The sequence below is a fragment of the Bos indicus genome, chromosome 9, assembly GCF_029378745.1.
Source record: "Bos indicus isolate NIAB-ARS_2022 breed Sahiwal x Tharparkar chromosome 9, NIAB-ARS_B.indTharparkar_mat_pri_1.0, whole genome shotgun sequence".
Classification (NCBI taxonomy): Eukaryota; Metazoa; Chordata; class Mammalia; order Artiodactyla; family Bovidae; genus Bos; species Bos indicus.
The window spans coordinates 73,127,753-73,144,901 of NC_091768.1; the positions used below are offsets into that span (position 1 = coordinate 73,127,753).

The following is a 17,149-nucleotide window of genomic DNA, read 5'->3' on the forward strand; positions in this document are numbered from 1 at the left end:
TGGAAGCACTGGGAGTGTTGATCTGGGGATTACAAACAAATTTTAGTGAGTGGGTAAATTCATAAATATAGACAATCTTCAAATAATGATTAAATATATATGTGTGTAGTGTGTGCATATGTGTGTGTATCAGTGTCACTACTTTACAGGTTATTATTCAGTCAATATTTATTGATGCCTACTATTGGCTACACATACACATACATACACTGTGGTAGATGCTTAAAGAATGCAAAAAAATAGACGGCAGCCCACCAGGCTCCTCTGTCCCTGGGATTCTCCAGGCAAGAACACTGGAGTGGGTTGCCATTTCCTTCTCCAATGCATGAAAGTGAAAAGTGAAAGTCAAGTCACTCAGTCGTGTCCGACTCTTAGTGACCCCATGGACTAGAGCCTACTAGGCTCCTCTGTCCATGGGATTTTTCCAGGCAAGAGTACTGGAGTGGAGTGCCTTTGCCTTCTCCAATAAATTAACAATAGCTTCCCTCAAAGGAATCCATAGATTATTGGGCAATCAGATAATTTGCATATAAAATGATAACCACTAAAGCCAGGAGATCCAACCAGTCCATTCTGAAGGAGATCAGCCCTGGGATTTCTTTGGAAGGAATGATGCTAAAGCCGAAACTCCAGTACTTTGGCCACCTCATGCAAAGAGTTGACTCATTGGAAAAGACTCTGATGCTGGGAGGGATTGGGGGCAGGAGGAGAAGGGGACGACAGAGGATGAGATGGCTGGATGGCATCACTGACTCAATGGACATGAGTCTGAGTGAACTCCGGGAGTTGGTGATGGACGGGGAGGCCTGGCGTGCTGCGATTCATGGAGTTGCAAAGAGTCGGACACGACTGAGCGACTGAACTGAACTGAACTGAGCTGAAAGCCAGGAGAAAGCCAGTGTTAACTGAGTGATGGAGATAGAGCATGTTATATAAAAGCTATTCAGATTTTATTTCTGTTGTGGATATTTCATGAGTTATTTTCTACACAGTTTTAGAAGGAAATAAATTGAGTTTAGACCTGCACTGTCCAACTGTTGTAGACACTAGCCACTGGTGGCGATAAAAATTAAATCAAACTAAATTAAAAATTCAGTCTCACAAGCCACATTTCAAGTGCTTAATAGTGACATGTGACTAGCGGTTACTAAACTGGACAGTATAGATACAGAATACTTCCATTAATGAGGAAAACTCCACTGGACAATGCTGATCTATATTCTATTTATATGTGTGGAAAACAATGGCAAAAAAAATGAAAAGGAGAGTTTTAAGCTTATCATCTTTTATACGCTAACATTATTGTATGGTAACAGCCCCCAAACACCATAAACATTCCAGAAGTTCTTCAGATAACAATGATATATCATAGACAGCGATCTTCTTACATTGTGTGCTCAATGAAGATTTATTACATCAAAAATATACATATTCTATTTTTCTATTTCCCCTCGTTTATGCTCCTTAATTCTCTCAGAGAGGCACTAAAAGTTCACCTGTGCTGATAAGTCCTGTAGAACGAAGCAGAAGACAGGAGTCTGATCACAATTCTGTCACTTACTATGTCAACTTTAAAACACAAGAATCAAGAACCTGGATTAGAGCTGTGCTTTCGTTCACTTCTGTGGAGCTACACAAGTGCCCCAGAAACTTCCAAATTTCTTCCCACCCACACTGCATCGCCAGGAACCTTGGTAGCTTCTCCAGATTATAGTCTCCCTGCTACCAGCTCTATGGACAGATGGAAGTGGGAGAAAGATGTTGGGGGGGAGTCCCCCACAAGATCCGTGGTGTCCAGGATTCAACCATAAAGTAAAGAACAGATCCTCTCAATCTTCAGAGTTCCAAACAGAAAAAAGTATTCCACAATATGTCAATTCCCACTTCACCTTTTCATTTCCAAATTCTCCCCCCATTCACATTTTAGCTTAGGACGCACTGTTCCTGTCTGAAGAGACAGGGCAAAGAAACAGCTCTGGAGAGTCAACACAACAGTCTCCTCAGGTGTCTTTCTAAATCTTGCACTTGGACCTGTTAACACGTAAGCTTAGAAGATCAAGAACTTGCGAACTTTGTTCTCGAGTACAGTCCTGACAAATTCCCCAAATCTCCCAGCCCCGCTGAGGAATGGTCACAAGAAGAAACAAATATCCAGTTTGATTCTTAAAGTTTATTACCCCAGCACAGACATCAATCTATTTGAAACAATCACATCAGTTATCAGTCTTACTTGAACTGGTATATCAGGTTGTTCCAATACCTGAACAGTTTCCTACCCATTATCATCAGAAGCCGTAAAAGATATGAAGGAACTAGCTTGGGTCCAGGCGTGCACATTGAGTGCACATTGATCAGACCAGCACAAAAAACACACTTATGACCGAGTGGTTCTACTTTGGATACCTCTTTTAACATACACTTTTTAAAAAGTTACTTAGTTTAGTGCAGAACTTCTAAGTTTACATTCAGAGACTGCTTAAGAAGAAAACTAGAAAAATGGAGATTGTATTCCCTGAAACTTGTGAAAAATGTTCCTGTCTCCTACTCCCTGCTTTAAAAAATAGTGACACAAGGAATTCATTTTTTTCATAAACTCCATCATGCAAGAGTTGTTGCCAACCTCAGATAGATTTAATTTTTATAAAGAGAATAGCATAGATTCCATGCTAAATCTGTGTGATTAAATTAAAACATGTTAAGTTAGGGGCTCGGGAGAACTTGCCTCAACTAGTACCATAAATTCAACACACGGTTCTAGAAACAAATGTCTTTCAAAAGAAAGAACAAATAAAATCAGGGAATTTCCTGGCAGTCCAGTGATTAGAACTTGGTGCTATCACCACTGGTGCCCTGGGTTCAATCCCTAGTCAGGGAACTAAAATCCCATAAGCCAGGTGGTATAGCCAGAAAAAAAAAAAAAAATCTTGATTGTAAACATTTATGAATATACAGTTTTTGTATGGAAAATGCTTTTTAGCACAACCAGCAATTTTCCAGTAACTGAACAAAGCTGCACAACTGCCTGCCCCCACCTAGAACGTGAACGGTGATTTTTATTTAAAAAATATAAAATAGTAGATTGAGTAGGCAATTTTTAAATATGACAGTGCAACCGTTTTACTTTATTGGTTCCTGGTGAGAAATTCCAAGGATGAATCCCATCTCCAGACATGATAGTTTGCAGGAAACAGTGATTTGAGGTTTGATAAGTAGTTCTGGTAATGAGACAGACTCCTCATATCCTTCACTTGTGAATTACAGATGGGCCGAGGTCACATTGGGTGACGGTACTGTCAAAGGAGGTAAAGATGCTGTATTACCAAAGTATGATCATGTGTGTCCGCATCTGTGTCCATGTGTACATGCATGCATACAGCAATAGGCCTCCAAGGACATTTTCATCCCCTTGTTTTTCTCTTAGACTCTGACCACATAGCATTGTTTTCCAGGAATATTCAGTCTCTGAATCCTTGGTGACAACCGTGTGACGCAGCAATGTGCTCAGGGCTCCTCCTCCACAGACTCCTGGGGGCAGATATTGTCTCATGTCTGTGTCATGAAATCTATTACACATGGCATCCTTTAGATTAGGATCTTAAAGCTTACTATGGATGATTTTCTTTAAAAGAATGTGTAAACCATTCCAATAATAAGGCAGGCATGATAGGGGACAATTATACCACTTACACAAGTCTCATATTTACTTAGTGTACATACCTAGTGTATTTATCACATGGAATGTAGCATTTTTTACTCTCCTCCTTTCTGGAGGTAAAATTACCTTAAGTACAAATATGAAATGAAATAAATAATAATAATAACAGAAAGCAAATGCAAACAATTACCATTTTCTCTTATAGAATTTTATATATCATGGCAATAACATTAATAAGTGATTTTAATGTAGCTGAAACATTCACAAAAGTTAAAATTTAGTTGACTTCTAAATCATATCATTAATGTAATATGTTTTCTTCATTTTTTTCTTTTAGTTTTAAATAATTAACAATTTAAAAGAATAAAATTTTATTTTAAAGATATTAATAAAATTCAGAAAACTATGTCCTTCAGGAATTAAATGTGTACTAACCAATCAAAAATATTATATCTTGTAGCTGACATTGCTTCACTGCTTCTAATTTAAACACAAATAAAACAAAATTGCTACTAGAGATCAGTGGAGAAATAAATAAAATGAGAGAAAGAATTGAAATAACTCAAGCTCTGTTTCTTCCTCTTTATAACCTTTGTACTATCATTGTTTGTATCAAACCTACCAAGTACATCTTGAGAAACACTGGCCTGGAAGAAGCACAAGCTGGAATCAAGATTGCTGGGAGAAATATCAACAACCTCAGATATGTACATAACACTACCCTTATGGCAGAAAGCAAAGAAGAACTAAAGAGCCTCTTGATGAAAGTGAAAGAGGAGAGTGAAAAAGTTGGCTTAAAGCTCAATACTCAAAAACTAAGATCATGGCATCTGGTTCCATCACTTCATGGCAAATAGATGGGGAAACAGTGGAACCAGTGGCTGACTTTATTTTTATGGGTTCCAAAATCACTGCAGATGGTGATCGCAGCCATGAAATTAAAAGATGCTTACTCCTTGGAAGGAAAGTTATGACCAACCTAGACAGCATATTAAAAAGAAGAGACATTACCTTGTCAACAAAGGTCTGTTTAGTCAAAGCTATGGTTTTTCCAGTAGTCATGTATGGATGTGAGAGGTGGACTCTAAAGAAAGCTGAGCACCAAAGAATTGATGCTTTTGAACTGTGGTGTTGGCTCCACATGCGTTAGAGCCAGGAAAATAACTGGGAATTCTCTACATTGACTTCTTTGTAAAATACAATGTCTATTAAAGGACAAGTAATAATAATAATACAAACAAATTTGCAGCTAATATGTAATTAACACTTGGTCGTAACTATAAAAATTAGAAATTAAATCAACTTTTTTTCATGATTCATCATTGACATTGCTTAGAATTACTAGCACATGATTGTGACGAAAAGCAAATTAACCTGTAGTCATTTTGATTACTGTTTTTAAATTCTCTATAGATAATGCACTTCTGTACTGCTACACAGAGGGCTGTCTATTCCTAGCGGCCCATCATCAGGACACTACTGACTTCTAATAAAGTATCTACAATAGCATGTAATTGCAGAAACCCAATTTGCACACGTTTTAAAATATCAAAATAAATTCCCAATGTCCTATCTATTCTTCCTTTGGATTTTTGACGATTTCATGTAATGATACAACATGCAGGAGATCTAGGCTGGCACCTATTTCACTTCAAGATTTTTGGTCTTAACTTGAAAATACAGCTAGTTTTCCATAATAACTTTGGTACTCCCTTCATCCCAGGATTTTTCTGAACATTTTTGGAAGCTATTTATATTTTTATCATGGTCCATGTTAGAGGTTTATACATACTGTCACTTTAATACTTGCTTACTTCTATGTGTTGTTCTCTTTAAAGTTATTCTTTTCAGCTTTAAAGGCTGTCACCTGGGTTCTGGATTTCAAGATTCAGTTATATAATTTTGGTCACATGTCCAGCATACATTCAGAGAACTTCAAATGAAACCATGCTGGTTGTTCTATTATCTTCAAATAATTTTTCACCCTCACACCTCATGTTGCTAATTAAAAATTAAACATAAGATTGGTTTAAGAAAGAAGACAACTAAACCCTCCAGCTATAACAGAAGCTTGATTTGCAATAGTAAGCCAACACATTCAATAGTTTAGAAACCATGACAATGTACCAGGATCCTGGAACCATGAGGCTGCCTTCATCTGCATTTGAAACCTGGAATGCTTGAACGGCACTGTACCCTCCATTGAGAGGGTACACAAACACACCTGTGCTTCCTATTTATATTCACCTGCTAGCTAATTAACACTCCCTTTTTGACTTACAATAACTTTCCCGAAAAACTACTTTACTATAGTGTTTTAATCTATTAAATTCCTGCTGTCATATAAATGTGTTCATCCCAATCTGCCTATGGCTGGATAGAAACAGTGGGGTGCTGGAGCTGGCTTCTGCCAGCTTGCTAGAGATGATATTTAGATGGCATGCATGCATGCTAAGTTCCTTCAGTGTGTCTGACTCTTTGCGACCTCATGGACTGTAGCCCGTCAGGCTCCTCTGTCCAAGGGATTCTCCAGGCAAGAATACTGGGTTGCCGTGCATGTCCTTCTCCAGGGGACCTTCCCCATACACCGATTTCTTAAGTTTCCTGCATTCTCAGGCAGGTTCTTTACCACTAGCGCCACCTGGGAAACCTTACTGAGATGGCATCTCCTCCCAATTTTTATTCAACAATGTCACACTGGTGTTTTGAAACTGGCCCTGGCAGAAACATTTACACCACAGAAAATGGCAAATGCCACAAGTTTGGACTACCCCCAACAAGAGAGCTGGTTTTTAAACATTTCCTGGCACAACTAACTGTTATTACTTCACAGAGGTAACTTTGTCCTCTTTCCTTCTAGTCTGCATTTCCACCTCCAGGGGATCTTCCCACCCAGGGATCGAACCCAAGTCTCTTATGTCTCCTACTTTGACAAGTGGGTTCTTTACCACTAGAGCCACCTGGGAGACTCCAAAAATGCATGCATATACATGAATGACTAAAAAGGAACAAGCATTCACTTAGAGATCAATGAAGGTGTCCATCCCCTCTCAATACGGTATGCTGAAGGAAAAAGTATGCCACAGTTCATCAGAATACATGATACTGTTTTAAACATCTAATATAAGAAAGCAAACGTGCTCTGATCCATAAGTCTGTATCAGCCAGGGTCTTAGCACTGGCATACTTAAATGCTTACCTGAGAACAATGCAATGAAAAAGCTATTTGCTCGAAAGGGATATATGTATATTTATAGCTGATTCACATTATTGTACAACAGAAACCAACATAACATTGTAAAGCAATTATCCTCCAATTAAAAATAAACTTAAAAAAGAAAGCTGTTTGTGGAGGTGTGGGCTCCACTCCTAGTTTATCTTGTCTTCTTCTGCTCTTTTCCTGGTGCTCTTTTTATCAGTGGGATGTGGGTAATAGAACAGTCATAGGCTTTTGAAGACTTTTAACTGTTTTGTTAATTCCTTTTCATTTATAAAAACACTGAACATTTAATTTCAGAGAATGAATAATCCCATACTCTCCAATTCTTTCACACTCCCCCACTGGGAGTCACAGTCTGTGACGGTTTCCACCAATTGAGTATGACACAGGTGATGCTATGTGATTTCTGAGGCAAGGCCAGAAAAGGCCATGAAGCTTCCTCCCAGTCCTCAGGATGTCTGCTGAGGGAGGGGTGGGAGTAGGGGTATCAACCACCAAGCAAGAAGTTCAGCTTCTCCCTGATCACCATGCTTAGGTGCTTTGGTCAACAGTCCGGCTGAGTTCCTATCTGACAACCAGCCTCAACAGCCAGAATGTAAATGAGACATCGTAGACATTCAGCCTCAACCAGCTATTATGAGATGAATAGTGTCCCTCCAAAAGGAATGTCAAGTCCTAACCTCTGGAACTTGTGAATGTAACCATACTTGGAAAGATGGTCTTTGCAGACATAGCCAAGTTAAGGTGAAGTCATACTGAACCAGAATGGTTCCTCCCATCTAAGTACTAACCAGACCTGACCCTGCTTAACTTCTGAAATCAGACGAGATTGGGCATGTTCAGGGCGGTGTGGCTGTAGACCAGAGGGGTTCCTAATCTAATAACTGGTGTCTTCACTAGAAGAGGGAAATACGGACACAGTGACAAACAGAAGGAGAAGCCTACCCTGCGAAGAGACAGACAGGGAGAAGGTCACCTGATAAGAAAGGCATCGACGGACGGGATTCATCTATGAGGCAAAGACTACTGGCAACCACAGGAGGAATCGGTGAAGAATCTGCCTGCCATGCAAGAGACTGCCTGCAATGCAGGAGACTGGGTTTCGATCCTTGAATTAGGAAGATCCCCTGGAGAAGGTAATGGCAACCCACTACAGATTCTTGCCTGGGAAATCCCATGGAGAGGAGCCTGGTGGGCCACAGCCCATGGGATTGCAAAAGAGTTGGATAGGATTTAGCAACTAAACCACCACAGGAAGCTAGGAAGAATCCAGGAATGATCCATTTTTAGAGTCTTCAAGCAGAGTGTGGCCCTGCTGACACCTTGATTTTGGACTTTTAGCTCCAAATTGGTGAGCAATAAATCTCTGTCCTGTAAAGCACCTAGTTTGTGATACATTGTTACAGAAACCCTGGAAAACTAAGGCAGCAGCCTTCAGGTGACTGCAGCCCAGTTGCTATCTGGCTGCAAACACAGGTGAACCTCCAAGTAAGAAATGCCCAACCAAGACCCTCTCCTGGTCCAGTGGTTAAGATGCCACACTCCCAGTGCAGGGGACAGAAGTTTGATCCCCGGTGTGGGAAGACTTAGCATGCCATGTAGTGTGGCCAAAAAATAAAATTTAGAGTTAAAAAAAAACAGTCCCTGCTGATTTCCCAGTTGTGAGCAAAATGAAATGGTTGTTTTAAGACTAAGTTTTGAGGTAATTTGTTACATAGTAATGATAATGGAATACTTCAGTTGAATTAGTTCAGTCGCTCAGTCGTGTCCGACTCTTTGCGACCCCATGAATTGTAGCACGCCAGCTTCCCTGTCCATCACCAACTCCCTGTTCACCCAAACTCATGTCCATCAAGTTGGTGATGCCATCCAGCCATCTCATCCTCTGTTGTCCCCTTTTCCTCCTGCCCTCAATCCCTCCAAGCATCAGAGTCTTTTCCAATGAGTCAACTCTTCGCACGAGGTGGCCAAAGTATTGGAGTTTCAGCTTTACCATCATTCCTTCCAAAGAACACCAAGGACTGATCTCCTTTAGAATGGACTGGTTGGATCTCCGCAGTCCATGGGACTCTCAGGAGTATTCTCCAACACCACAGTTCAAAAGCATCAATTCTTCGGTGCTCAGCTTTCTTCACAGTCCAACTCTCACATCCATATATGACTACTGGAAAAACCATACCCTTGACTAGACAGACCTTTGTTGGTAAAGTAACGTCTCTGCTTTTTAATATGCTATGTAGGTTGGTCATAACTTTCCTTCCAAGAAGTAAGCGTCTTGGATCATTCCCATTCACCCTTCAAGTTTCAACTCAGCTTTCACAGTATAGGAAGCCTTCTCTGACCTCCTCCTATCTGTGTTGCATGTCCCTCCTCCAAAATCCCACAGTATCTCTATTTACCCACCTTGTTACTCTGCACTGTCCATGGAACCCATATGTCAGTTCAGTTCACTTAATTCGCTCAGTCATGTCTGATTCTTTGTGACCCCATGAACTGCAGCACGCCAGGCCTCCCTGTCCATCACCAACTCCTGGAGTTCACCCAAACCCATGTTCACTGAGTCGGTGATGCCATCCAATCATCTCATCCTCTGTCATCCCCTTCTCCTCCTGCCCTCAATCTTTCCTAGCATCAGGGTCTTTTCCAGTGAGTCAGCTCTTCACATCAGGTGGCCAAAGTATTGGAGTTTCAGCTTCAATATCAGTCCTACCAAGGAACACCCAGGACTGATCTCCTTTAGGATGGACTGGGTGGGTCTCCTTGCAGTCCAAGGGACTCTTAAGAGTCTTCTCGAACATCACAGTTCAAAAGCATCAATTCTTCAGCATTCAGCTTTCTATAGAGTCCAACTCTCACATCCATACATGAGCACTGGAAAAACCATAGCCTTGACTAGACAGACCTTTGTTAACAAAGTAACGTCTCTGCTTCTTAATATGCTGTCTAGGTTGGTCATAACTTTCCTTCCAAGGAATAAGCGTCTTTTAATTTCATGGCTCTGATCACCACATGCAATGATTTTGGAGCCCATAAAAATAAAGTCACCCACTGTTTCCACTGTTTCCCCATCTAGTTGCCATGAAGTGATGGGACCGGATGCCATGATCTTAGTTTTCTGAATGTTGAGCTTTACCCACCTTGTTACTCTGCATTGTCATGGAACCCATAGGTCAGCTATCACCCAAAGCCAGTCTTTCCTTTTGCCATACACCCAACCACTTCTTCACATTCACCCAAAACATGAACTCACCTTCTTCACCTCAGAGTTTTAGTAAGGGTTTTGTAGAGGAGATAGAAGAGAAAGATGGTAATACACACTCACAAAGCAGATAACTGAAACACTCACCATTAGATATCTGTTTGTTTGTTGTGCTTGTTTGTTTAATCTGAAGTTTTCCAGGGGTTCTTTACTGCAGAAGTTCTCAGAACTCATCAGATATCAATGACACCCCCGTAAGGAAAAGAAAGTATTGAGAGTGGTCTCCTAAATTGATTAAATCACAGAACTCTTTCATGGAGTAGTTTCAAAGGCACGGGCTACTCCTAAACATGATTCAACTATAAACACTCATGGTTATTCTACATTCCTTCCAAATAATATATTATTCTTTCTTCAAAGTTATGGACTCTTTGAAAAAGGAGCATGACCCTGGGCGTGTTACTTTGACTTCTTTACCATCATTAAGAAGTCTCAGAATAAGTTTTGGTAGAGATACTTGAAGATTCCCATCACTCTGGCTCGTGTTTAATGAGCTTCATATCACGAGTTTTACAGAACAGCTAAAAATTCTCCCATCTCTGGTGTCCAAAGTCAAGTAGAAAGCCATCTGGGCACACTGAATACTTAATTTTCTTGTTCTTTTTTATTTTTTTGAGTCATAATACTAACAGAGTATTAAGTTCATGGCTTCTACATACATGGTACAGAGAAGGTCAAATCGAGCCGGAAGTTTTGACGGTTCTGCAAACACCTTCAAATACAGTTCTCTCAGCTCCCAAATGACTGTAAGGGCCAAAGCCTTTGACTGTGTGGATCACAAAAAATTGTGGAAAACTCTTCAAGAGATGGTAATACCAGACCACTTTGCAGCCTTCTGAGAAATCTGTATGCAGGTCAAGAAGCAATAGTTAGAACTGGACATGGAACAACAGACTGGTTCCGAATCAGGAAAGGAGTACGTCAAGGATGTATATTGTCACCCTGCTTATTTAACTTATATGCAGAACACATCGTGCTAAATGCCAAGCTGGATGAAGTGTAAGCTGAAATCAATATTGCTGGGAGAAGTATCAATAATGTCAGATATGCAGATGACACCACCCTTATGGCAGAAAGTGAAGAGGAACTAAAAAGCCTCTTGATGAAAGTGAAAGAGGAGAGTGAAAAAGTTGGCTTAAAGTTCAACATTCAGAAAACTAAGATCATGGCATCTGGTCCCATCACCTCATGGGAAATAGATGGGGAAACAGTGGAAACAGTGACAGACTTTATTTTCTTGGGCTCCAAAAATCACTGCAGATGGTGACTGCCGCCATGAAATTAAAAGACACTTGTTCCTTGGAAGAAAAGCTATGACCAACCTAAACACCATATTAAAAAGCAAAGACATTACTTTGCCAACAAAGTTCTGTATAGTCAAAGCTATGGTTTTTCCAGTAGACATGTATGGATGTGAGAGTTGGACTTTTATAGTCCAACTGAAAGCTGAGCACTGAACAATTGATGGTTTGAACTGTGGTGTTGGATAAGACTCTTGAAAGTCCCTTGGACTGCAAGGAGATCAAATCAGTCAACCCTAAAGGAAATCAGTCCTGAATATTCATTGGAAGGACTGATGTTGAAGCTGAAACTCCAATATTTTGGCCACCTGATGCAAAGAAGTCACTGACTGGAAAAGACCCTGATGCTGGGAAAGATTGAAGGCAGGAGGAGAAGGGGATGACAGAGAATGAGATGATTGGATGGCATCACCAACTTGATGGACATGAATTTGAGCAAGCTCTGGGAGTTGATGATGGACAGGGAAGCCTGGCATGCTGCAGTCCATGGGGTCGCAAAGAGTTGGACGCAAGGAGTGACTGAACTGAACTGAACTAAGAGTTTTCTTGTGGAGAACAAAGCTGGTGACATCATTTTCTAGCCACTGACAAGCGCGGATGAATTATGTATGCAAACAGCAGCACAGCCTGTTTGTGAGCCCAGGGCCCAGGGATGGATGATGCCAAGGACAGAGGAAGGATCCTGATAGGCGACTCACATATCCTGTTAATCAGTGTTGCAGCTCCGCGTGATCCATGCAAGAACTGTGCATACTTGACCTCCTATAGGATCAAAAGAAAACCAAGCACACGCTTTTAATAACTGAAATTTTGCAACGATAAATAAAGATTTTGGCATCCAGTCAACAAAGGCAGGCACAGTCAGGGGGCCTCAGTGCACAGGCGCCGAAAGGCTGGGGGCAGGGCTGGGGCAGGGCTGTGCTTAGGGATTGGGCGTGGCTGGGCGAGGCTGGGGCGGAGGCATGGACGAGCTGTGTCTTTTTCTGGGTTGCCAGTGCTGGGAGCGAGCAGCAGGACCGCGGGCTGCGGACGTTGGCCCCTGTGGCCCCGCAAAGTACTTAACGATTTCGAGCTTTTGCTGAACTTGTAAAAGAAGTACTTGGGTAATGGATTAATAAGAACACTGAAATTCCGTGGAAGGTTTCAAATTGGAGAATCTTGAACTTTCATGCTCATCCAGCAGTTCCACTTCTCACGTAACTTCAGATGAAGACTTCATTAAGGAAGATAGCTGACCAGTGGTCCAGAGCTGATGCAGCTATCACTGGTGTATCTGCTAGCATAATGAAGAAAAGGACGACTCACGCAAAACATCGGAGCAGTGTGGGACCCAGCTCACTTGTTTCTCAGCCGGAACAGAGCATCATAGGCTGCAGGATTCGCCATGGGTGGAAAGAAGGTAACAGCCCTGTCACCCAGTGGAAAGGAACCATTCTGGACCAGGTGCCTGTAAATCCTTCTTTGTGTCTTATAAAATACGATGGATTTGACTGTGTCTATGGACTAGAACTTAATAAAGATGAAAGAATTTCTGCACTTGAAGTCCTCCCTGATAGAGTTGCAACCTCTCAAACCTGTGATGCACACCTAGCGGACATGATGAGTAGCAAAGCAGTGAAGCACCTGTTTGAAACGGAGGATGGCTCTAAAGATGAGTGGAGGGGAATGACCCTGGCACGCGTCCCTGTAATGAACACGGGTTTTTACACCACCTATGAAGAAGATCCTGTCTTATATATGTACCAGCTCTTAGATGATTATAAAGAAGGTGACCTTCGCATTATGCCTTATTCTATTGATTCACTTCCAGTATAAAGGGAACGAGGAGAAGTGGTAGACTTCTTGGTGGGCAAACGAGTGGACTACGCCAAACAAGATGGCTCTGAAAGGAATGGCATGATCATCCATCAAGTAAAAGTCAAACCGTCCATCTGCTTCATCAAATTTGATGATGATTTCTATATTTATGTCTACGATTTGGTGAAAGCATTCTAGATGTCTTCATGAATTTTGTCAAATTTGTGAAACTATTAAATGTGTGATCTGTAGATGTAAAGGTTTGATTGCTTTCCATTTTAATGAGAGCTTAAATGTCCCTGGGAACCCACAATTTGCCAGCAGGTTTGATTTTGTTTTGAATAGTATAGATGTATGTGAAAACAAAGTGTTTTTTGTAAAGAACTCTTTCCGCTTAAAAGAAGTCTGTCTGTTTGGAGGGGAGTTATAGACAAGTTTGGTAAACAGTTGAGCTAGGATCACAGTTACATAAAACTAAAAGATTTTATCTGCTTTCCCCTTCACTCTTAACATCCTCTTATTGCGCCGTCACAATGCAAGGATAGTTTGGTGTTTTTGCCTCTCTATATCTCTACTGTGTCTACTGTGTATACACAGTATATACACAGATACCTCTCTGTATCTGTGTGATATATATATATATATATATATATATATATATATACACATGCAGGCACAGATCTGTATTCACACACATACACACACACTTCATTGGCAGTACTTTATGGACTGGAGTGAGTGAGTGAGTGAAGTCGCTCAGTTGTGTCTGACTCTTTGCGACCCTGTGGAATGTAGCCTACCAGGCTTCTCTGTCCATAGGATTCCCCAGGCAAGAATACTGGAGTGGGTTACCATTTCCTTCTCCAGAGGATCTTCCCAACCCAGGGATTGAACCCATGTCTCCCACATTGGAGGCAGACGCTTTAACCTCTGAGCCACCAGGGAAGATTTTATGGATTGGAGTGGGGGTTAAATAATTTTCTCCAGTTCAACAGGAATTTTTGAAGGAAGTCAGTCATATTTGTTACATTACTGCTGCTTGTTTAAAACTAAATTTGGGCACAGAAAGCACATCGGGACATTCAGCTTGTTTTGAAAGTCATAAGTGCAAAGCACCTTTTCAGTCTGGAAGTCCAAACAAGAATAAATTGTGAACCACTAATGACCCACATTAGAATTTAACCATTAGAAATCTGGGTAAAATGTTGACTTTGATTCTAAGCTTTGCAAAATGTTTATTTACATTTTTGGTTACATTTTTTTAATATATTTTACTTTATTGGGGGATTGGGGGTCAAAGCCCAGGTATTTTAATTTGGTCCACACAGTGAAATGCAGGTGTATTTTGGTCAGTACTTTTCATCCATTATTTGTACAAATCAGTAATTTGAATTTTAGTACATGATTTAAAATTCAGTAGTACATCAGTGGTTTGTGTGTATGTGGTAAGTTCCTGGGAGAACACAAATATTAGAAATGTAACTTTAAGAATAGTTGCTTTTTAACACATCTTCTGGGACACTTTTTTATTTTTATTCCTATTTTACTGATGGTATGATTATGGTCAGAAGGCTTTTTCTCCTGGGCTTGTCCCGACGAAGAGTGTCTGGGCAAGTAACAGCAGAAACCCTCTGCTATCTTAGTGGCACTGCGTCTTCTTGCTGCCTCTATGCGGCTGATGTGGATCCATTCCAGAGTGGACCCTGCCATGTCAGGGTCAGTCACCTGTGCTGGCTCATAGATGTAACTGACACCAGCCTCCAGCCACAGGCTCCTTATGTGGCTTATTCTGCAAGGTTGTTTTAATCAAAATAGAACTGCAAAAGTGGTTGGTCTCACAGTGAAATGGCCATCTGTCACTTTGTTTCGGAGGAGCCCTGGCATTTTGAAAGCTAAGAGAAAGGCAGTATGTGGAACCAGTCTCCTGGGGAAATTAGAAATCCGACCTGAGATTTGGTTGGAAGGTGAAATGCCTATGTAGGCTGTCAATCAAATATCAGAGGTCCCTACAACCTCCATGGTGGCTGCTCTTGGTGTTAGAGATTCTGTAGTTTCAAGGCCTGGCTGTGAGTGGTTCTCATGACGCACATTTCTGCCTGCAGGAAAGCTGTGTCTTGAGCTTTTGGCTGGTAACCCCTTGCACCCCATAAATACAGCACCCCATTTTCTGCAGTGTGCCCAGTGCCTCCCGGGTTTCAGCCAGGGGAGAGCTTCTCCACGCAGTGAGAACCCAACCCAGGTGTGAGATGCTCCTCCCTGCTTGAACAAGGTCATGCTGCACACATGTCATCTGCTTTCCTGGTGGCCCTTGTAATAATCCTTCCGTGTGAATCTCAAGGCTGAACCTGGCTCCTGGAGCCCAAGTGGACACGTGACCCAGAGAGAGAGTGTCCTGGGTTTACTACACAAATACCATAGAGTGACTTCAGGATGAAAAATCAAGTTCTTTGGAAGCACGCAGAAAGTTGTGTCAGTTAAAACATCTCTGTCATCACTGAGTGACTTGAACTGTGGTTTTTCTGCAAGGACCTTTAGCAACTTTAATACCTTGTAATTGGCCAGTCTCTCAAATGTGACATGTGATTATTATTATTTTAATCATTGTTCCTTTTCTTGCCTTTAGGGTAAAGGAAGGGGAAAGAGGGTGTTTCTTTTCCATTTTTTTCCCCATCTTTTATTCTTTTGGTGGATTAAACCATACTTCCTGACTCCATGACTAACTCTGCTCCACAGCCGAGTATTTCAGGCTTCATATAGGTTTGTGTTTCAGATCTCCATGCATGGCTTGCCTTTTCCTGATATCTAAAAATTAGTTTCTTGTTCTTGGAATCCAATGTGAATTTCCAACATTATCATTGTGGGACTTAACAAAAGACATCTCTGCATAGAAGAATCTCTGTAAAAAATTTATCGGCTTTTCTCATTGACCTGCTAGAGTATTGTTGTGTTGTGTGGTGTGTGTGCATGCCTGTCTGTGATGTCTGGGTGCTCGTAAAGCTTCAAAGGAAAACCTTAAAAGCAGACCATCCTTTTTTGCATGCTATTCCAAGTAGAATGTTCAATGTAACTAACTAAAATTACATGTTAAAGATATTTAGGGTTTTTTATTTTGCGTTCTTTGTTTTTCTTTGTTTTCAGTTTTCTGTCTATTTGCCTACCATGCAGTTTTAGTGGTTGTAAAATAAAATGCACTATTGAAGCAAACAGTACCAACAGAGGTGGTTTTCCAGTTATATGTTCCATGCAGTATTTGAAGGGACTGCAAATTCTGAGAACAATCATAGTTACTTCTCAACCAGGTTTCAATCCTATTACTGTTTTACAGTAATTGTAAAATGCCAGGCTGGATGAAGCACAAGCTGGAATCAAGACTGCTGGGAGAAAGATCAATAACCTGAGATACGCAGATGACACCACCCTTATAGCAGAAAGTGAAGAAGAACTAAAGAGCCTTTTGATGAAAGTGACAGAGGAGAGTGAAAAAGTTGGCTTAAAGCTCAACATTCAGAAAGTTAAGATCATGGCATCCGGTCCCATCACTTCATGACTATAGGTGGAGATACAATAAAACCAGTGGCTGACTTTATTTTGGGGGGCTCCAAAATCACTGCAGATGGTGACTGCAGCCATGAAATTAAAAAACACTTGTTCCTTGGAAGAAAAGCTGTGACCAACCTAGAAACCATATTAAAAAGCAGAGACATTACTTTACCAACAAAGGTCTATGTAGTCAAAGCTATGGTTTTTCTGGTGCTCTTACATGGATGTGAGAGTTGGACTATAAAGAAAGCTGAGCGCTGAAGAATTGATGCTTTTGAACTGTGGTGTTGGAGAAGACACTTGAGAGTCCCTTGGACTGCAAGGAGATAAAACCAATCAACTCTAAAGGAAATCAGTCCTGAATATTCGTTGGAAGG

At 41.0% G+C, this 17,149-nt stretch overlaps 1 pseudogene; it reads left to right on the plus strand.

The window, feature by feature from the left end:
* Nucleotides 1-12,641: 12,641 nt before the first annotated feature.
* LOC109563664 (spindlin-1 pseudogene) lies at nucleotides 12,642-13,430 on the plus strand (annotated as a pseudogene).
* Nucleotides 13,431-17,149: the final 3,719 nt, after the last annotated feature.